Source organism: Pagrus major, chromosome 4 (genome assembly GCF_040436345.1).
Source record: "Pagrus major chromosome 4, Pma_NU_1.0".
NCBI lineage: Eukaryota > Metazoa > Chordata > Actinopteri > Spariformes > Sparidae > Pagrus > Pagrus major.
Genome location: NC_133218.1, coordinates 33,125,116 through 33,147,720, shown reverse-complemented (window position 1 = coordinate 33,147,720; position 22,605 = coordinate 33,125,116). Strand labels below are relative to the sequence as shown.

The 22,605-nt window shown below is 43.0% G+C and overlaps 1 protein-coding gene across 16 annotated transcripts in view; it reads right to left on the bottom strand.

Annotated features, from left to right (window-relative positions):
- Positions 1–22,605, bottom strand: part of celf6 (CUGBP Elav-like family member 6) — a 142,498-nt gene that overhangs the window by 47,273 nt on the left and 72,620 nt on the right. The window lies entirely within an intron of this gene.

Genomic DNA, 22,605 nt, shown 5'->3' with positions numbered 1-22,605 from the left:
TTCTCACTCCCTGGAGTTTGAATATGAAAACAGAAAAACACTCGATCTTGTGCCTTCACTGAAACCGGAATAATATCCCCTCTTTCCTCTGTGAAAAGGGTTGGTGTTGAGATTGTATTTTATATTTGGCATGGTGACTATCATTCTAACTAGGCCACATGGACAGGTCCAACATGTGAGTGCCAGTGAATGGCACACGGCACTGCCCCCTCAGATCAGTCAGCTAGGGCAGCACAGTGGGTGTTGGGCCCTCAGGCGACGCAGCACTTGACAGCAGTTGACCACGGCCAAATATAGACCTAAGACTGCTGGACATGTATAGACAAGCGTATACATGGTGACACCCTGGGGATGTAATGTACTCGTCTGGCAATATGCTGTGACACTGGAACAAAGCTTAGAGAGATGACAGACGCAACACATGCGCACACACACAGGCGCAGTCATGCCCAGACAAATGGACATGGGCACACACTTATCGCCACACAGATATGAATGCAAACTGTGACGTATTTTGCTCATATGTAAAAACTGAGAGGGGGGGGGGCATGTGTGTAAATTTGAATGGCACAGAATTGGATATATCTGTCACTGATCAGCTGGTTGCCTGTCATGCTGAAAACCGACCTTTTGTTGTCCGTATACACGTGAAATGGACTACAAAGGTGATAGATATTTTATGGTTTGAAGCATCACTGAGAAAGGCACTAACCTGCTGACTCACTATTAGTCACTCTGTGTGAACATCAAAATGCCAACAGCAAGAACACATTTAATGTGTCCTTAACAGCTATTTGATTAAAATAAAAGTAAAGCAGAGGTGACAGATACTTCTCTCCAATTGTGAATCCAGATGTTTGAGCTACAGCCATTACTGGCTTACTGAGTGCACATAGAGTCCTGTTGGTTTGCGTTTATAGTGTAAATCAGGGGCTAAAGGGGGGCTTACATGTAGGATCATTATTCTCATCTTTGTATGGCCAGAGCCAGACGGAGACAATTTTTTCCTGCTATTTTTGGCTAGATAACAGCCATCAATAATGCACTGACTATGTTTACATGTGAGTCTGAGGTAAAGTTCAAGTAGGATGAGGCATTGATGTATGTGAGTGTGCAGTGGAGAGAATTAAGGTCAGTTGGAGCATTGCAAGCAGTAAGTTAAGGTGTGCTGTGTGCACATATTGTGAGTGTGTGTGTGAGTGTGTCTTGACAGCAGCTCGGTTTGGGGGCAGAATTTGTCTCACATAAGAGGTTTACGGTAGCCTGAAGTCCCAAGATCCCTGTCCAGTGATCAGTCAGCTTCCAGGTCTTAAACAGCAGCGATTGGTCAGGAGGCTTCATTAGTAGCCCCTGAGCCGCTGCAGCAACAAGAGTCATTAGACAACCCAAAAGTACACTTGGGGTTGCTAAGCAACCGAGCGGAGGTGGCCGGCAGGCAGGCGAGGCAAGCTGGCCGTTGGTCTGCGGGCTGTTAGCCAACCAATTGGCACTCCTTTCTTTCTTCTTTTTTTTTCCTTTACTTGGTCCAAGGAGGTCATAGTGAGAGGGGAGGAAAAAAGATTTCTCAACTCCCACCTTCCAGCATGTCCCACTTTCATGTCCCTTTTTAGTGAGTGTGACAATGAGTTTTCAGAGCGAGTCTGCTGCAACTTCTGCTCCAGCTTCCTGCCAAATTATGGAGTTCAGCTTGATGCCAAACTATGGAGTTGTGAATAGCACTTGCATGCATATGGCAGTAGTTAAGATGTCTGCTTCTTTGAGCTACTTTACAGTGTCCTCTACATACAGTTTCCTGTGCAAACAGGAAATATTTCTAGCTCAGAAATCTTTCACTTTACTTTTATCCTCTCTCTCTCTTTCTCTCTCTCTCTTTTTCTTCCTCTCTCTCTTTCTCACTGTCACACACATACACACACACAGGCACAAAAAGTCTAGGGGCTCAATAACAGCAGGTGGCTTAGGTGACATTTTAATCCCTTATTACTGAGTGCAGGATTAGCCAACAGATCAAGGCAGAGTTAATTATATGAATTCATCAGAGGCTGGGCGAAGAGGCAGCCTGCTTTCCCCTAGGGCCAGGACCCACCCCCACCCCACCACACACCCTTTGCTCACACACATACACACACACACTAAGGAAGAGCACAAGTGACATTCTGTCCGTCTGAAAAGCTAGTTCCTTATTAGCATTGCAGCGGCAGAAAGCTAAGATAACACATACAGTGGTGCCTCTGGAGATGCTGTAAGACAAATGACATCTACCACCTTCCCGTTGGGCCCTGCAAAATGAACTGCATAGACATTGGATGGGGAAGACTACAGGCTTTTTCATCCTGCAGACGTGTGGCTGCCGAGGCTGAAAGGAGTTCAACACCCCCCCGTCTTGCTTTATCTTTGTCTCTCTCTGCCCCTTTGGCCTCCAAAACCAATATGCTTCCCACCACAGCCCCTTAATGGGTTGATCAATGCTGACAAATAGGCAGCTCATGCTGTCTTGCCTGGGAACTCACAGCTCTGTGCCTGTGTGCTGCTGCACTTAGAGAGGCCATCTCTCTTTCTCCTCATCTCTCCCCTTTTTTTCTGTCTCTCTCCTTCTTTCACTCACTTTTTTTTTCCTCTTCATATTTCCCCCCCTCCTTCATGCTCTATTTCCTTTATGTCTATACATTCATTTTTTTTTCTTTGTTCTAATCTCCAGAGGCAAATCTATATTTTTCATTCTGTTACGATGAATAAAAGTCAGCTGAAGTCATGGAGGGGTGGAGAACCAACAGTGTGGAAGAGAGGAACTTGCTTAGATTTTCCAGGAGAGGACCTTGTGTAAGTTTCAGAGTGTATGTCTGTGTGTGTGTGTGTGTGTGTGTGTGTGTGTGTGTGTGTGTGTGTGTGTGGATGCATTTCAGTTCATCTATCTTTGGCTAGTCTGTCTGATTGATAACAGTGCAGTGGGGAGAAAGGGAGACAAGGACACTGCTGGCCTTTGACCGTGTTTGACCATGCTTTGTGAATACCACTGCTCACAAAGCAAGCGAGGAGAAATGCTATCTACCAGCCACTCTAAATACAGAAAAATGTTCCCTCAGAACGAAAGGTAGGAGCACTCTGTGAACTCCTGAGTCTCTTTGGCTGTTGCTCACAAACATCTTTTCTGTTTTTAACCCTTTCACCCTATTCACATCTGGCTTTTGTCTTAAATGGGAATGGGTACAATCGGCATTCGTTCCAGAGTGAAATGACTCTTAAGTAGTCACAGGTATTTATCAGCTCCAGCTCAGACCAGCTGTGATGGAAACATGACTACCGGGTGGACAAGTTAATTTTCACCCCTTTTCTGTCATGATGCTATGATGCATGATGATTAGTTTTCCACTGACCTCTGTGAAAATCGTTCAATTGGCGCTGAGTTTGAAAGAGAGTAATTAAAAGCAAAAGATATTAAAAAGTAAGCACCGTAAAATGGTCGCTGGCCATGCTGCTTTCTACTGTTCCTTGTTTATATGGCACATTTGTGATGTCAAATCTGATAATAAAAACATAAAAAAACTCATTCTGGCACTCTTCTGGTAATGGGAAAAAGTCAATCACCTAATTAAGCAGGTTTATGTGCTAAAGAAATATGCAAACATGGCTTTAATCTATCATCTAATATTAGATGACTAGCATTATCCGGTTTGAACTTAAACTCAAGTAAGTAAGTAGAGTTAATTCAAATGTGTTTACTTTTCTTGTTACTCAGTGTCAATTGTTACCTTTCATTTCATTCACAAACAAGTCTGGAAGCGTCAGAACGTATTAGTTCATGCAGTACTTATTTATTTTAGGGACATGCTAATCAACTGTGATTACTGAACACTTATGCTGTAATAATTTATTCATCAGACAGAACTAATTATACCAGAGACAAACAGACAATATGCTATCTTCTGAGCAGCTATTTGATAAAGTGAGCACTGGCCTAAACTCACAAAAAGAACTTGAGGTCCCGCTTGTGCAATAAATGTCAAGTCACAGAGTCAGAAAGACAGTGACTTAAATGCGTACAATTTAAATGAACCAACAGATGATTATGATAACTTTGCCATATTGGGCCATATTTTAACTACACGTTTACAGCTATCTGCTCAAGTGTTGTCATGAGCACATGATGCACATTAACGGCATATCCGGGCACACCTGCTATTTTTGTTCGTCAATGAACATTCATGCCTGACAGGTGTGTTGGGTGAAGTGGGATATTAATAGGAGGGTGTGGTGATGAATCATTACCTTCCCAGCCAGTCGCATTACACATCTCATAACCTTTAAACAGCTGGGCCACAGATGCACATGACGAATATGGCTCACCAGATGAAGGAAAGAGTCAAGACCAGTTTGTCTACATAGAGAAATATTCTTCTCCCGGAGCTGCGGAGTGGTAAAGGCACAGACATAATGTTTGTCTCCATAAATAGGGTGCCGAAGGCAGATGATGATCCTATCTAAGATGAATATATGTTTGTGGAGATTCTGTATGTATAGTCACACATTTTTTTTTTCCATCTGTAACAATTCACAGATTCACACAGATTCACTTAACAATATGTGAATAGTAACTCTGCAGTACAATAAATGTTTAAAATAACATAGAAAGTGTCACATTGTCATTGTGGTTGCCTTTAGTTTGTTCTACTTGGAAAATTAATAAAGTTACAATCATTTTGTTTTGACTGTAACAAAGCCACAAGTGCCAAAACTGTGACTGAGCATTCGGCTGTCTCCCCCCCCATAATCCTGTTTCCATGACTTCTCTGTGGCAATTGTAGAATTTTCTTAAGTGAATTTAAGTGAACTAGTCACAAACATTCCTGCTCTACCACATCTGTGGTTCATCACAGCTACAAATCAAGCCCTCTTTTTTATTTGAAATGTATTGAAACACAGGATACAGTACTGTTTTTGCTGCTGTTGCCCCACTGTAACCTGAGGCTTGGTGAGAACAGTACTTGTTCATAACGGTTAAGCTAAGTGGACACATTAATTCCAATAAAGTGACCTTTCATAGTGAAAAGTTACAAATAACTACATAGAAAAAGTAATAACAATAACTGTTAATTAATTTCTCTTTGCTAGTGTTTCATTTCACCTCCTGTCATTTCCTCTACAAATCAAACACAGTCTCATCAGGTACCATTCTCTTGTTAAGTCATCCATTGTTTGATGCCTCTCATTATCATTCTGTGGTTTCGCCGTCAGTGAATTCATTGGAGCTGTTGATGCCATTTACAGCCTTTTAAGCTCAATTAAAGATGTTTAATGCACACTGACTTTTCTTAAAGAGCCAACGCAGAGCCGGTGGCGATGGCTGAGACGAAGAAACATCATTCCAAATGGAGCTGTAGGGACGCTAAAACCGTAAAGCTTTCAACATTGTGCAGCCACGATAAGTGACCCACCCCGACCCCTGTCATTATTATCCATCCCCTCGGAGGTTTGGGGAATTAAGAGTATTCTTTTCCATTGAATGGAATTAGCATTTCTGTCAATACTCACTTTAAGGTGTCATGGTAAGCCTGTAATTAGTTTTTGTTTGTCTTTTTTGTTTTTGTTTTTTTGTGTGTGTGTGTCTCCTTTTTTAATTTAAGATAAAGATTTTTTCCCCCAGTAAATGTATACGAAGAAAAATTCCTGACACTTGTCCAGATTAGATTTTTTTATATAATCAGGATCCATTCAGGTAATGTCATCCCCTTTTCCCCTCTGCATAAAAAAAAGTGCATTTTAAAATACAATTATCTCACTCTAGGCCTATCTCACTGGCAAGCAACCTCCCAGATCCTGCACAGCCTGTACTGTACAGTCCAAATTACTGTTTCCATCACCCATCGCTCACACGTCAGGCCATCCTGCCCCTCGTTTCTGTGTGGAAGAGAAACAGGGCCAGCGCAGCGGGAATGAGTCTTTCTCTCAAATTGGTGCGTGAGTTCACAGCAGCCTCCCTGTGAGGCCAGCGAGTCAGGAGAGGTTGGGCCTGCCGTGTGTTGGAGGAGATGCGTTTCGAGCTGGAGTGATCACACACTGCCTGTCTCCCTCGAAAACACATGAAGGAGGGCTGTGTCTGCCTCACTGTGAAGAAGAGGGAGAAGGGGCGCTGACAGCTCAGCAGAGGGTGGCTGGCGGTGAAATGCGACCTATTTTTAGCTCTGAGCCCGGGCTCCTATTTAAAGACTAGGTACTGGGGGTCGGTTTGAGAAGGGGAGGGGGGGCAGCAACGGCAGAAAAATGTTGCTTGTTTTCAGCTAACACAGTATTCCCTGGTGTGATGCTCCAGCGTCATAGGGGAACATCTCTGTGTTTGTGTTTTGTCTCTGTAATCTCTGTCCCGTTCTCCATAATTACCTGGCAATTGATTCCCCCTGGAGCTGGATTTTGGCTTTTAATTTATCTCTATGAATCCGGTATTGGCTCTTGGGTCCTCTGAGAGGCCCAGCTGAACATCTGAACCAATCTATACCGCCCCACCTCACTTGGCCCAGTCCAACCCAATCGAGTCTTGGTGGACTGTAGCTCAGCCTGCATCCATAATAGCCCCAATCCCACTTCCTATTTTTATTTTTACTCCACGGGTGCCGAGCAGGCCTCGTCTCGAGGTGGGACAGAGGCAGACAGAGGCAGAAAGTGGATGAGAAATCGAGCCATCATGTTATCCTCTGCTCCATAAAGCCTCTGTTCTTCCTTTGACTGTAGATGGATTGCTGTGTAGATCACTGCAACCAATGGCCAGCGCACTATATTACATTTATTGCCCCCTTTTTTTCCTCCCTATCTCCCTCCCTCCTCTTCCAGTGGATATGGTTGAGGGGGGGTGCGGGGGTGGAAAGAAGGACAGGGAGAGTCGGGGTAGAGGTGCATCGGGGGAAGAGGGGGGTGACGATTCGACACAGTGAGACAAGACTAACAAATTAGTCAAAGTGACAGGGAGTTTTATGAGGTCTGCTCTTGTGAGGCGACTGCTGCTCCCCCCCCCTCTCCCCGTCGCTCTCTCTCTTTCTGTGGGCCGCAGGGACACCATGCCGAGGCAGTGTGTGTGTGTGTGTGTGTGTGTGTGGTAGATATTTGTGCATTTAAAAAGGAGAAAGGTGAAGGAAGTGATGGAAAAAGGAGGGAGAAATTAGTGTAAGTTAGAAAAAGAGAGAAAGGAGAAATAATGGATGCAAGAGTCTCAGGGATTAAAAAACAAGAGTGCAGGCGTTCAGCTATGCTCTGAGTTCTACTTTTCATTTTGCATGTCATGACGTAATAGTCACTCTTAAACATTTGCTTGTCTTCAGACTTAACATACTGAAGGTGGAGGAGAAATATTTAGTGATTTTAACACTTTTTCATGCTAACAGGCAGAAGCTGTAACTTAAAAGTCGCCTCTTTAAAAAAAAGTGTATCTTTATATGAATCGTTCAACATGGTATTAATAATAAGTATGTACTTAAAACATCTGTTTTTTTTTAACGAAGTATTCAAAATGAAATCTACTTTATGTTGAGCTGTAGTATTAATGGTAAGGTTGTTCTGGAAGCTGTACTGATTGCTGATCAAAAGGACTTTTTGATGAAAACATCATCAAAATGTTAAGCTAAAAAATAAATAATTATATTTTGATAGATTCAAAGACATACCTTTAAAACGAAATGAAAAGTTACCTGTAAACTGTAATATAATGTATATAATTTCAAAAATAAATAGGATACATAATTTAGTTTGACAGACTTTGGGAAAATTCTGTCTCAGTCTCAGTTGTCTCAGTGTTTGTACTAAGGTCTTTGTTCCCTAAAGCCACGACTCAGACACCTGGTTGTAACCGGTTACTGTCATGTCTGACACAAGTTTAGTAAAATGATGTGAAGTGTCTGAAACTCCAAACTCAAAGCCCTTTTACCGTGAATTCAGCTGAATTTTGAGTTCCACCCAAAAATGAGAATTAAGTCATTATTTACTCACCCCCGTAGCGATGGAAAGTTGGATGAAGTTTTTCACAGTCCACAAAACATTTCTGAAGCTTCACAGCAAAATAGAGTTGCAACATTTCTCCAAACAACCTAAGTAGCTGGGGACTAAGTAATAAAATGGCTCTTGGTCAAGTTCTTGCAAGTACTTCAGACGGGGTGTGTGCTGACATCTTGAGCTTACCTCAGATTTTAAAAAAGGTGTAAGTAACATCTTTTCAAATCAAATTGGGAACTCAAACTTCCCAGAGACTTGGATTACGCTCGTTTGAGCTGTATGGATCCATTTTTATGTTATTTCAGTTGTTTTTTAAGTTTTAAAACAAGTCTGCATCTACTTTACTTGTTCAGGAAACAAAACTTCACCCAAATTTTCATCAAAAGTGACAGTGAGAAGATAATAACTAGCTGACACAGCACTGTGGAGAGATGGGAGCAGAATGAGAAGATGCGCTCTGTTGTTTTAAGTGTAGACAGTAGTAGTCAGTTCAGTTTGTCATTTGTTAAGCAATTGTCAGTTCTTCCCAAGCAGAATTTTCGGGGACAATGAGGCGGTATTTGGTCTAGAGCCTTGCAGTGCATTGTCAGTTTAGCAGCGCCTAAAGGCACTGTCTCGCATGTTTTTCTGATCAGCTCTTCTGATCAGCCATTATAGAGACCACCCATTAAAGTATTTAGAACAAATATTCGCCAATAGCAATCGGTGGCTAACCAATTGGGCAGTCCCTTAATTAATAGAGAGATTATGTGTAACTCCAACTATTCCAGGAGAAACAGAACATGTTTATGTATTTATATGAGATCTGAGTGAAAACAAAACAACCCAAGTGATACACACACATTGCCGACAATGCATACACCCAAACATAGAAGGTTAAATGGCCAGACTCGAGCCCTGCACACAAACAGAGAGCACGAATCGCACCAATAGCCTGGTACCTCCTGAGGAGCATCTATCACCCTGCAAGGCCACGGTACAAATGTTCCTGAGCCGGGCCGGGTAAACAGCTAAAGTGGCTCACAGTATAAAGAGGAGTGGGAGAATAATAATAAGTGGAAGGTAATGACACACCATGCATCTGTCAGATTTATGAGTGTATATCCTGCTCACCACCTCTCATATACCTGCCGGCTGGGGCGGCACTCCTGCCCGCACACACCACAATGCTGATGAGAGGAGTCAGCGGTGAGCAATCGCAGAGCATAGAGCGAAGGGGAGAATTGGAGCTGGACTCGCTCTGCTGTGGGCAATGACCACATCCAACAATTGAGTACTGAGGGCCCAGAGCACATGCACACACACAGTTACACACACTTTAAAATGGCCTGCAGAAATTCACAAAATCACAGAGGGGTGTATAGCAAACAGGCAGCCAGTGGAGTGTGGCTTTGGACCAGGTATGAGGACAGGTTCAGAGGAGCGAGCCTGTGAACCATATATTTCAATAAATAGATACAAAAAAGAGTAAGGTGACCTGGGAATGAGAACAGTATGTTGTCAATATGTTTTTTTTTTGTATTTTTTAATACATATTAGGGGTGTAACGGTACATGTATTTGTCCCGGACTGTCACGGTTCAGTGCATGCATGATACAAAGAATACATCTGACTCTCACTCAAGGGCATATGTCAATAGGCGAAGGGTATAACCGTTTTGATCCACAATAGATTATGGATACCCAACCTGAATCGAGGCCTGTCAGGACTCAGTGCTTCATCTTACATTAACTGAGTCAGGCTTGGGTCAGGTGTGCTGCCTGAGCCGCATTCAGAAGAAGAAGACGACGAAGAAGAAGATGGTGTGACTATGGGTTAAATTAGACACTGGAGTTAAATTAGACACTGGAGCGAGAGGACCTGACCGCCTCTTTCAAATCAACCTTGTGGGAAAAGTTTGCACAACGAGTGATGGATTTCACGAAGATGTTGTGTCAGCGATACAACAAAAAATTAAAAAAAACAGGAATCTGACACCTTCCCCCTGCTGTTTTAAAAGTGCAAAGTCTGTACAAGCAGACATGACTAAAGACATTACCGAAGCAACTGGCGTTTACATCACATATATGTTTTTGTTTTTCAGCCCTGCTTAAAAATATGACTTATAGTGTATGATCACTGTTGCACTACAGGCTGTACCAACTATCTCAGGTGGAACTAGGTGGACACTGCGAGGAATAAACTGTAACTTACACTCCTGTCTGTGGAAAATAAGCCTTGTGCATTTGGGATTTTTTTGTTGTTGCCCTATGCATATTGAGAGTAGACTTCTTTGTCTCTCAATGTAGGGTAAAGTTAAGTTTTCACATGTAGTGACACGAGTAACAAGCTATCACAACTATCTAACACATAACCATCAACACACACATACACAGGAAGACCCTGACAGCCAACAACAGAGGCACCCACTCAAAAAAAGTGACAAGTGACAGTATGATCAAAGACACACATACACAATGGTACAAACATTTGCATACACATAAACACATACATTAACACATGAAGCTGCCTGCCAGTATGTTAGATGTGCCTCACATTACATCAGATCAGATCAACCCTCTCAGAATACTGCAAGAACTGGCTCAGAGTAAGTGTAAAGTGTGTCAGATGCACGTTGTTTGGGGTAGAGTTGGGTTAATAATGTACAAATGCTCTTGTGTTTACCTGAGAGACGTTGTCACCACATCGAAAGCTCTCTCAATTGTAGCAGGTGAACGTGCACATTGTATTAAAACAGCAGAACCAGCTGGTATTCCATGTAAAGTCAATCTATCATGATAAAAAAAGTCATTAAAATAACAAAAAAATAAAAAACATTGACAGCAAAAATGTGTATGGGTCAATTCAGTGATAATGCTGCAATATATATCACTTAAAAATGTATCTTTTTTTATGTTCTCATATGATGGTTGTCTTCTCTTGAATTGCTGCACAATTAACAGATACACTTTCAATAAAGTTTTGTTTTGATTTGTACTGAGCTGCGCTTACTTAACTCACTTAAGTCTTATACTAATTTTCATTATAATACGGTATGATTAGGTGTTTTGGGGATTTTTGTCTTTGCTCTTCTTACTATCACGACTAATTAGTTCTTAGTATTAGATGTTTTTCCAAGGAGCCAAAAAATCCTCCAACAATAATCACACTCACAATGAAGTATATTGTATTACACACACTCATCATGCACGAGACAACACACACAAAGCAACGACGGATTTATAAACCTGCCCACAAACACACACTCACTGGCTGCCAATAGTAATAGTAAACGCAAGCATGAAGATGCTCATCAAACAGACACTATCGTAGTTAAATGGTCTCATAAATGCACACAGCAGAACAAACACAGAAATAATATAATAATAATGGAACAGCAGATGTATTGTTGTAATGTGCAATACATGACTGTTATTACACACACAAATGCAGGCATATGGATCACCAAGCACATGGAGTCATACGCACTGATGCATACTTGCAAAGAGAATGCCTACATTCATGCACACACACACACACACACACACAAAATCACATTCTGGCAAACTTGTGCAGAGATGCCTTTAGACACAGACAAGCACACACACACTCACACAAAAGCACACAATCCTGCAAGTGTGTTCCAAGATGCCGTTAGCACAGAAGGCTGTTTGTGAAAATGATCACATCAATCGAAGTGATAGATAAAAGACTGGGAGCAATTGATAAAGTGCCACAATTATTTGGAAGATGAATGGCTGAATTTGCTTTTGAAATTGGACTGGATCTCAGTGCAATGGAACAGAACTCATCATCATCAATGAGCCTGCCATTAGATTGCTTTCTGTCACGGGCCAATATCAGCCCGGACAATTGGATCCATCTGCCAAATGGGATCAAATAGACCTACTCACACAACATCAGAGGTGATGTATAGTGACCATGTGTGAAACATATTACATTGCGAATGCACAATACATCATTGTGTATGCTGTTGTGTGTGCTTGAGTGTAACGTTAGCCATCACCGTGTATGAGTTTGCTCAATAGAAATGATTTGGGATACATTAAGGGAACACAAGTACGACATGGAGGGAAATGATAGCGGCGGCAATGCAAGAAGGAGAAAAAAAACAAAAACATGATGCTTAAATGCCACAAATGAACCCATCAATTCATGTAATGTGTGTGAGATGATTGTAAAGAATAGGTATAGTGTGAGTAGCTTTGGATAGATGTGCAGTTAAAGGCGGGCTTTAACAGTAGAGAAAAGGAATCGTTTTCTCACATCTTCCAGCAACAGGATATTTTTCTTTTATTATTATTATTTAAAAGAATATTTGCAAAGTTGCTACTCATAAAACTTGCACTATCGTATCACATAATTTATTTAAGCCCATAAATCCTTTGGCTTTTGCAGTTATACGCCTCATAATGATGCATTGGTTAACACGGCCTGAATATTTGAGCCACATAAAAATGGTAATAGATTAAACCAGGCGAGTGTATAGAGCTGCTTTGTGTGTGTGTGTGCGTGTATGTGTGTGTGTGTGTGTGTGTGTGTGTGTGTGTGTGAGCGAGCGGAGCTATCAGTAAAGAAGTATTACTGCAGCTTACACAGGCCTTAGCAAACAGAAGGGAGCATCAGAATGCACTGTATCTTCCCCGCATGCACATGCACAAAGCAACAGAAGAGGGACAAGCGCAGCAGGGGGTTGGAGGGAAACACACTAAGTAATGTATTGTGCTGCGAGGGAGGTGACAGGGGTCTGAAGACTCGGAGGAAGCGTGTAAATGGGCCGCTATTAAGGGAGAGGAAAGCTGAATGATTGTTTATGGCCACAGATCTGCCCAGAGAAAACATCTTTGCACCTAAGATTAGTTATTTACCTTTTGTATGTTTAGTCTCCGGGGTATCTAAGGCTTCTCTTGCATCTAATTCACATGTGCTATAAATCACACACACATCTGCTTCAACCTGCACATCTGTCAGTGAGGACGACACTGTGGTTTTGTCTTTATTTGCTGTATTGTTTTTAATGTGTTTGTTACGCACTCTGACAGACATTGTATTATCTCCTCTTTTCATACTCTGCATGGCACCAATCACAATGTTTGTCTACAATAACTTGCAGACAAACATGTATTTAGTGTATACATCTTATTCATCTACAGTACAATGCATGTTTGATGCTGTCATACAACACTTTTACTGACAAAAGTGAACGGACTAAAGAAAATGACAGCTTGAGTTTACCAAAAGCTAGCAGTAGCAGTTAGTCCAACAGGCAGTGAGATGTCACTGTTGGGTAAGTTTGGTTTATCAAAGATGCTAGCAGACAACACGGTAAATAAAATAAGCATCAGATAGGTCGAACCACCGTGTTTAAAGGTCCGGTGTGTTGAATTTAGAGGGACTCATTGGCAGAAATGGACAAACCGAACTTTACCTCCAGAGAAGTTCTTGCACTTCTCTCATTATTAGCGGCCCCTGCAGAGGGGGGTGAGGCGGGGGGTGGGGGATTTTGTTTCTTGCAATCTGCAACCATAACGCTAGATGCCACTAAACCCAACACAGTGGTTCTTTAGTTTGACGATTTCACATATCTCCGCAATGCAAATCAACCGCCAGCACATGCTTAATTTTTGCTCAACTACAGAGAAATACTTTACTTTTCCATCACATGGAATTATTATTATTTGTTTCTATTGTGCTCTAATCTAGGAGCTGCAGTTGCCAAGGTGAAGGCCAACTATCTTTTAAAGAAGTGCTGGGCAAAACTTAACTGAAATGTAATTAAAGTTTTCCGGTTACAGACACCTACGCTGTACCTTTTCTACCCACATTTGCAATAAAATGAGCTTCCCTATGCTTGTCTGTGAGGGAGTATGTGTACACTCGTCCTGATATACCCTTCACCATCACCCCATGTCTTTTTTTTTTATTCTCATTGTCTCTGTCAAACTCGTGCACGTGTACTCCGAGCCCCCCGCACACACATACACACATTGTTCCTGTGCGGTCAGTGTCTGGGGGAGCTCTGCGGGGACCTGTCCTGTCAGAGAGCAGACCACAGAGCAGTCCCTGGTCCCTGCTCCACCTGCTGTGACAGCTAATTAGGCCTGGCCACAAAGGCTGGCCTGTCTGGGTGCTGGAGTGGGTGTCGTGGCATGCCATGGCAGGGCATGGCATGGGATGGCATGGGGATAGCGCGGCCAGCTGATAAGGTGCCCTGCCATGTTGTCCGGGGACACGCTTAACCCGGGAACACCCACGACCACAGTGGTGTGTTCTCGTCTTCGTTAGGCTCCCCTTCAGTCATTAATTACGCTCACGCACTTCTATTAGTCCTCCATTTAGGCTAATCAACAAGCAGGGCCCTCCGCTGACATCATTAGCTCTCATAACAAGCAGCAGCATTTGGGGAGGGGCCCTTCAGAGCCGGTTGTGAACATTAACCCTTCCTCAGCAGTAATGAGCCATTCTTATCTTGTGGTGCACCTCAGGGCCTTTTGTCCTGCTCCTGTTGTCCGACACCCCCCAGCCTGTTCTTGTTGCACCGCTGTCATTAGGAGACAGCAGCAGCTAGCGCCAAAGCTGTGGTCGCTGCAGGCAGACAAGGAAGCTTAAATAGCATGGCAGGAAGTTAACACTGCAAGGGGGGCAATGTATTTTTGGGAGGGTTGGGGATCAAAGGCACTGAGGAAATGGGATGAGACAGGGCAGTCTAAGCCCTTTGGGTGTGTGTGTTTTCTTTGAGTGTGTGTGACTCATATTAGATATGAGGAAAGGAAGGAAACACAGGTTGGAGATGGTGACAGGGAGCTCAGCCGTTTGCCTGGACCAGCAGGGAGCACGGGGAGGGAGAGCGGCCCCCTGAGCGACTGCACAACCTCCTGGGGTTTGAGCTGCTGTTTGGACGTGAAATGAAAAACACACACACACACACACACACACAAATAAACACATGGACTGAGCTAAAATGTGCCTGTTGTCCTCAGGGAATAAATATCCCTAACTTAAAAGTGCACTGTATCTTATCACTTTATAATTATCATACACCAACACATATGCACACACGTATGTCTGGCGTCTGTGATACAGAATACCTCTTGCAGAGACCGACTCCTGTCGTGTTATCAAGCAGGAAACTGGTACCAAACACCCTCCATATTGTGCCACCTACCACATGGATTCACACCTGACCACACCTCTAACTCACATTAACTGCCATGTGAATGTGTATTTGTGTGTAATCATACCACCTCTCACACAGATGCACGTGTTTACCATTATATAACTTCTGCCTCATAAGTTAAATGAGAGTCACAAATGCGTGTGTCTGTGTGGAAGGTGGAAGAAATCACCGTCCAATTAAACCTCTGATGTGTTTGTGACATTGATTAGGCAGAAGTGTCCATGTTGTTGACACAATTTAGCCTCCATAAGCAATCTCCATTCCCATTAATTTCCGAGCTAATGCTTTGTGTGTCCCTTGTGCTTGCTGCAACTGCATCAACTTGTCTAATACCTTGTTTGCTGTGACTAGCCTGTATAAAAAAACAGGGACAGTGCTTCTCTGTGCGGCAACTTGGATGTTGTGGTCAGAGTTATACCTTTTTCCAGATGACCACACACATTCAAAAACCACTGACAACCGTGTCAAGATTTTTTTGTGCAAGTTATGTGGGCGAGTTGTTGACCGCACCGAGCCAAAGAAAGCACATGCATTACAGGCACGGAAGCAGGATTAATTTTTCCAGCGTACTATACTGTATGTGCTTGGCAAGCCGTATTCATTAGGATGAATGAGGCACAATGTTTGAATACCTCATTCATTGTTTGATACATCCATGGTTACTAATCACCTGTGGAGTATAGCTGGGAGCAAAGAACTTAACAACCCTGGCCAGCTTTACGGACCAAAGACCACGCTCAATAATTTACCAGATGAGATCTGTGGAGCACGCTTAAAGTAAGCAGAATGAGCGAGAAAAGTACAACAAAGTCAGAGAAACCTTCATTAGGCTCATGTGCGCGGCTTCAAGTTGACTCTGAAGGCACAATCGTAGCCAATTACTGCATCCCAAAACTTGTGCTCAGGGCAATGGGTAGCGCTCTGTTCTTTACTTATTAATCCCTGCCAGGCCTGCTGTATGGTGTCCTGATTGACTGTTCATGGTGAAAAATTTATGTCCTCTCATTGTCTTCGTCTGTCTGGCTCACCCTTCTTGTAACCATTGCTGACCAGTAACTGCATTTTCCTGTCTTCTAAGCTGTAATTTATAGGGGTATGCATGCACCGCTGCTCTCCTTGGGCTATCGAGGCTGAGACGTGTGAAACAAGGCTTTTAAAGTTGTTGCTGAATAATGTAGCCGTGTTGGTGAATGATATGTGACACAAGCAAGACGTTTTAAAGGTGACGGTAATGGCTAAAGCAGAACTTTTCCTCCAACAACAAAGGGCTCTCAGAGTTAAAACCAAAGCAATTTTCAGAAGAAGAAACTGTAGTGCACTTTGTACAATCCTGAAATATGTTGGCGTACCTGTGTTTGTTTGTTTGTTTTTTGATTCATTTGTTGGCTCAATTTGCTCATTTGCAAACCCACAACAAACAAGCATATGCACACATTCAATCACGCATGCACACGTGTAATTTGTGTCAAGAGAGGTTTGGTATGAAAAGGGTTAACACACTATTTTCTAGCTCTTATCGGTGCTTGTAAAAGGATAAGGAGAGGAAAAGTGAGAGATAGAGGGAGGGGGGGGAGCGAGAAAATGCCATTTGGGGGGAGAGCCAAGTGGGTCTGCTAAACGAGTGGATTCTTATGCAAATACATGCTAATTTATGCGCACAAGGCAGTGGCAGCGCCCGAGGCTGCTTTGATTGGCAGTTGCAGGTCTGTGTGTGCTGAGGAGGGACGCTTGGCTCGGGGTGCTTCTGTAAAGTTGGGCACGGCTGCCTCTCCATGTTCTACATGCTCTGGATCCACCGACTGCACACGTCTGTAGCCTAGCCTCTCCACCGGACTAGTCCCAGCAAACAGCAGGGCTCCCATCCAAAAAACTCTCCACACACCAAGAGCTCAGCTCAGCCAGCTTCAATTCCTCCATGGCTGGAAGCAGCCAGGGCATCATTATAAAATCAATGCCCCAGCTTCATCTTGCCTGGCTGTGAGTGCGTGTGTTTGTGTGTGCGTGTGTGTGTGTGAGCAGGAGGGGCAGCGTTCTGGGCTTGTTTGTGTTGATTCTAGGGGGTGTTTGTGAGTGGCAGAACAGCAGAGGCGCCGATGCAATGCTCTCCACGCTCGCTAATGGGCTGACAGAGAGGCTCTAGGTCAGGGCCTCCCATTACTTCAGGAGGCAAACTGGCTAAATGAATAGGAACCTGCACATAGCTACCACCCAGAGGAAATGTAAATGCCATTTGTTTCTGTGGCAAGGTGTTGTCATGCAGAGCAGTGGTACATCTTGATAATGTAAACATAAATTCCTGAATACGGTGATGCCAGAGTAATTGGGTGGCTGTTATTTATCATTTTTTTGGCAGTTTTTTTGTATTTGCAGGGCAGAAGGAAGAAAAACAAATTTAGCCAGGCGAGGATGAAGCCATTACTCTGTCTATTACTCATTCACACAGACCCCCAGGCCAACAGGAAAACACTTGGAAATCAGCAACATAAAATAGAATATGTTCCCTAAAAATCTAGTGCATTTTATGCCACCTCATAAATATACTCTGTCGTGATGAGGTTTCTTGGAATGAAACAATGGAGGCATTTTTTCCCCCCACTACTCCTCTACAATAATATACTGTATATGTATTGTACTACTCATGCATATGTGTTATGAACATCTCATTCTAATGTGCAACCATGCTTGTCCCACATACTATGTACGCACACACCTTATGTTCGTGTGCCCACATGACCGACGATTCCCGCCTTTCCATCCCCCCAGCTTTTCACACGTGCCAAAGCAGAATGGGTGTTTTTAAGGTCTGCAATTATACCCTCTGCAGAGTGTAGGCAGCGAAATTACTTGGTTGGCACCCCCGGCACCCCAATCCCACACTCCCCGCGCACCCTATCTCAATGGGAAATAAAGCAAAACCATTTAGACAGATCTGGAACAAACACATCCAAACCTTTTGTTTGTCACACCTGGGGACCACAAATGGATTCTCATCATACAGTAGATTGAAAATTTATGCTTATTTACACCAGCATTCCTCGCTCTCCAAATATCACTGCCATTTTGCCTGCCATGAAGTGGCCCTATATCTGCCCATGTTGTCCTCCCTCAACTAATCTCCCCTCTCCAGCTTTTGATGACACCAGAGACACAATGTGATGTTCCCTCATCACCCGTCACATGTCGCCCGGCGTTTTGAAAGAGCGCACGCGCCATATGCATATTTCATCCCCCCTCCCATCACTGTAGAAGCAATGAATAATACATCTTTTTATTATATTATTGCAAGAGATTTGTAACACTTGAAACAGAATGCAATATGCAGTTTATCTCCATGCATGGCGAACACAAGGTGCTTCCGTAGCGTCTGTCTGTGTCACCCGGCGAGAGGGGAAGAAAAGAGGAGAACAGAGGAAACAAGCCCGTGTGACTCCTGACAGTCCATCAGCTTCCTCGGGCAATTATTCTCGCGGCTGAGGGGTTGGATGCTGAGGCTGGTGACGGCCTTCGTGCCTGTCTACACACTCAAACAAAGGATGTGTCATTTGTAACATGTCTATGTGCTTTGTGATACTTTTCAACCCGGCCTATGTTAGTAGCAGCTCATGTTGGCATACGTTTGGTATTAACATCAGTGGCCAAAATCCTTGTAAGCTGTTGTGACGGTTTGTTATACGAGCCATATCACTCTAAAGTATCTTGTTATACACAACACAAAAACATCGGAAGATATTAGAACATGACAGCGGCTCCAAAAACCCCATTAAATATACAAGATACGATCATTGAAAAGTTTGTTCTCCATACTTTTCCGGGCCTTTTGTTCAATTCGCTAACCTTTCGAGACCTGGAAATTATTACATTCATTTCCCATATTCTGCAGACCTGTGTAGAAAATCTGGCATTATTAAAATCCACCCTTAATCATCAAACGCCTTTGTTTTGCTGCCATAACTGTGGTCCATTTAGAAATTTAATTTCCTGAAGTAGAGGGTCGAGAGCAGATGCCATTTTAAATGGAATAATTGAAGTGTTTTTTTTCCTCCATGCGCGTGTGAGCAGCCGTGTTTGTCGTTGGCCTGCCTTGTCCTCTTAGAGATGGAAGGGTGAAAGCATGCTGAAGGCCTCCAGAAAGCCCTCCAGTCTCTATTGTTTAATTTGACGAGGAGGCGTGAGGTGAGCTGGAAGAGGAAATACGTCTCGCTGTTGCTGTATACCACTTGAGAGCTCATTCACTGCCTGGGGCTATTGACCACACCATGTCAGGTTCTACGGTAGAAATGCGTCCCCACACAACACTTAAATTGCATTTGGACCTTGGCTGGGGTGAGCAAATGCCTGGCCAGAAATCAATGGGAGGATACAAGCCTCGGTGGACACGGGAAGGCGTTAGCTTTCATTCCAGCTATTGATGAATGCCAGGTACATTTCATCAAACTACTGTAGCTCACTGGGTTTTTGTTGACTGTACTCATGCAGAATTTGAGATAGGGTGCCATTGTAGAGAGACTCTGGGTCAGGTCAGATTAATTTATAATGTAGTCAGTTACTGAATACAAATAGCATAGTACGTTTTTGTAATTGATCAAAAGTGTAATCAGATAGTCATTCACAATGTTACTATAATCTAATTACACATTATATGTTGTTATATCATAATGCAATTTCAATTACATGAAATCCATTACTTCCCAACAACAGAGAAGCTACACCTACATGAAAGGTTAGGAGTTGGGATATGGCATCAGTGTTTCAGGCATCAGTGGGTTTTTTTTCGATAGCCGGGAGCTGATAAGTCTTCAGTCTTAACGGCCATAGGTTAAATGTTTAAAAAAAGAATAAGTAGATGGACAAATAAACATTGTACCCCAGCTTTGCTTCGCTGATCTGTGACTAAATGGATAGCCATTAAGGTTTAAAAATCCCAGAGTGTGAAACAGACTGGAACACATTGAGCTTCGGCTCAGCATAATAGATTTTCATTTCCTTAATCAACTTCCTTATTCATCCCTTTTTTTTTTTTCCAAGGAATTAATATAGATCAGTGTAAATGGGAGCCAAATACGTGAGTGGCAGCGTGCAGGGAGCAGGCTCAGTGGAGGAGAGCAGGCTTTTCTCCTTCACCAGGAGCAGCATCTGTTGCTCCCCTGCTCCAACGCTATTTACAGATAGCTGCCATTATTTACGCCTGATAAGATTCTATCCAATTTGCCGATCCACACTGTTCACAGAGACACGGACAACACGAGCGCTTAACAAGGAAGTATCACAGCAAGGCTCGTCATCGTGGTGCATTCGATGTCCGATTCAGTGCTGGCCGAAACGAATGTGACAACAAAGTATGGCTGTGTAACAAACACAAAAGAATGATAAAAATCTTTGTTTCTCTAAAGGCAACAATGACAAACAGCAGGACAGGTACAAACACACTCCTGATACAAAGTTAAGTAACCTTCCAATTTTAATATCAGAGACTATACCATAAAGATACACACTGAATTATCCACTGCTTAGTCACGTCAGCGTTCAGGAGAGGCCAGCAAACTGAAGCATCCCAGTAAAGAGACAATATGTATACTGAGATAAGGATTACACAAAGCTCTTGGGATAAAATTCTCTCCTCACCATGTAACAGCCCCGCTTCACAGAGCCACCGGAGCCACATATTATGTACACCTCTGCCTAAATACTGTGCCTAAACCTCAGATGAATCCTTCGAAAGTTTGATGTGCCAGCTTTCAGCTCTAGGCTAGGTGGGCGAGTGTTACTTCTCAAGTGAAATAATGCACTGTGAATATTCTGTGCAAGTGACTTTTTTGTGGATTTTGGAAATCATATTCTTTCTCTGACTTCAGGGACTTCACAGGAAGGGGATTTATTTATGTCTGTATTTGTGTGTGTGTCGGTGTGTGTGTGTGTCGGTGTGTGTGACGGTGTGCGAAAAGACAAGAACCAAGAAAGAAATGACAACAAAAAAAAAAGCTGCAGAGAGAGGAAGTGACAAACGAAACAAAAGAACAGGAAAAGACCAAGACAGAGAAGGAGAAAGTGACAAAGGCAACGAGAATAAAATGAGGCGACGGATAGAAAGAGAGGAATAAAAAAAAAACAAGGCATGTCGAAAGTAAAACAATAGACGAAAAGAGAGAAGAGAAAGGAGAGAAGCGAGGACACACAGTAGTAGACAGAGAGAGAAACTTTAAGGGGGATTGGCAGTGGCAACAAAAACGATCTCTCTGTGATTGCAGTTCGCTTTGCAAATAACATATAGTGTCAGTTTTAGTCTGCTCCAAGCACCAGATGGATGTTTTTTTTTCCACATAAGGAAGAATCAGATGCCAGAAGAAAAAAAAAGATACTAAATTGTCAACTGTAAAGAAATAAGTTGACTTTTCAAACGCTCTAAACTGTCACATGTCAACCCATCAGACTGCAAGGAGATTAAAACAAAACAAATATTTGGCTTTTAGAGGTAGACACTCGGCTGTGTATCGCAGCGCTGTCATCCAACGGTATTGCCTGAAGAAATGTCAACAAAAGCGTCCTATAAAATCATCCACAACTTTTTTGGGTTGCTAATACACTTGTCCTTTGTGTCGCAAGCATTTCCACTTTGCTGTGAGTAGCAACATTAGGTTGCATCTGTTTGGTGTTTAAGCCCAAGCTCACCATTACTTAAAGGGAATGATGATTGTAAATGATCTTAGGTGTGCACACAACTAATTGTTTCCCTCCTGAAGTACAAAAGAAAATGAAGACAAAAGAAAGGAAAAGAGAAGTTGTATGAACTTGTGACATATTCCTTTTTCTCCCTCTCTTTCCCCACGCCTGTCACCGTCCGCCATCTGACAAGTCACTGCGATGGGACAAAACACACACACACAAACACACACTACACATCCCTCCCCTTTTGCCAGAGGATAACCCTGTGATGTTATACCCTTGCAGGGTGCAGCATCTATAAGCTCCTTTTTTGTCTATTGAAGAAAAGCGTTCCACTCTGGTAGATTACGGTCAGGGGCGATTAAGATCTTTGCCTCGCTGAAGCAGGGAAAAGGGAAAAAAAGGGACGTGCTCTGTGTAACCTAAAAAAAGAAGACAGAGGAGATAAAACAGATGAAATCCTTCCTTCACTCCAGAGCCCCGGGCTGCTCAGTGGGCGTGGCGATCCCAATGCATGAGCAGCATCATTGGCTTCTCCCTATTTGAATGTCTCCGTCTTTTCTCCCAACTGAATCTCCTTGTCTCTTTTCTCACCTTGCTGCTCTCAGGAAAAAAAAAAAAAAATCTATTGTGTCTCTGTCCTTCACTCTGATCATACTACAGTCAGAATATTTTCAGTGCACAGCAGCATCAAATGTTACATGTCATGATGTCAGGTTAGGGTGCACTTGTTGTAAGTCTGGGTAAGTGGATCAGCAATATGCCTAAAATGTCTATAAGAAAATGTATCTTGA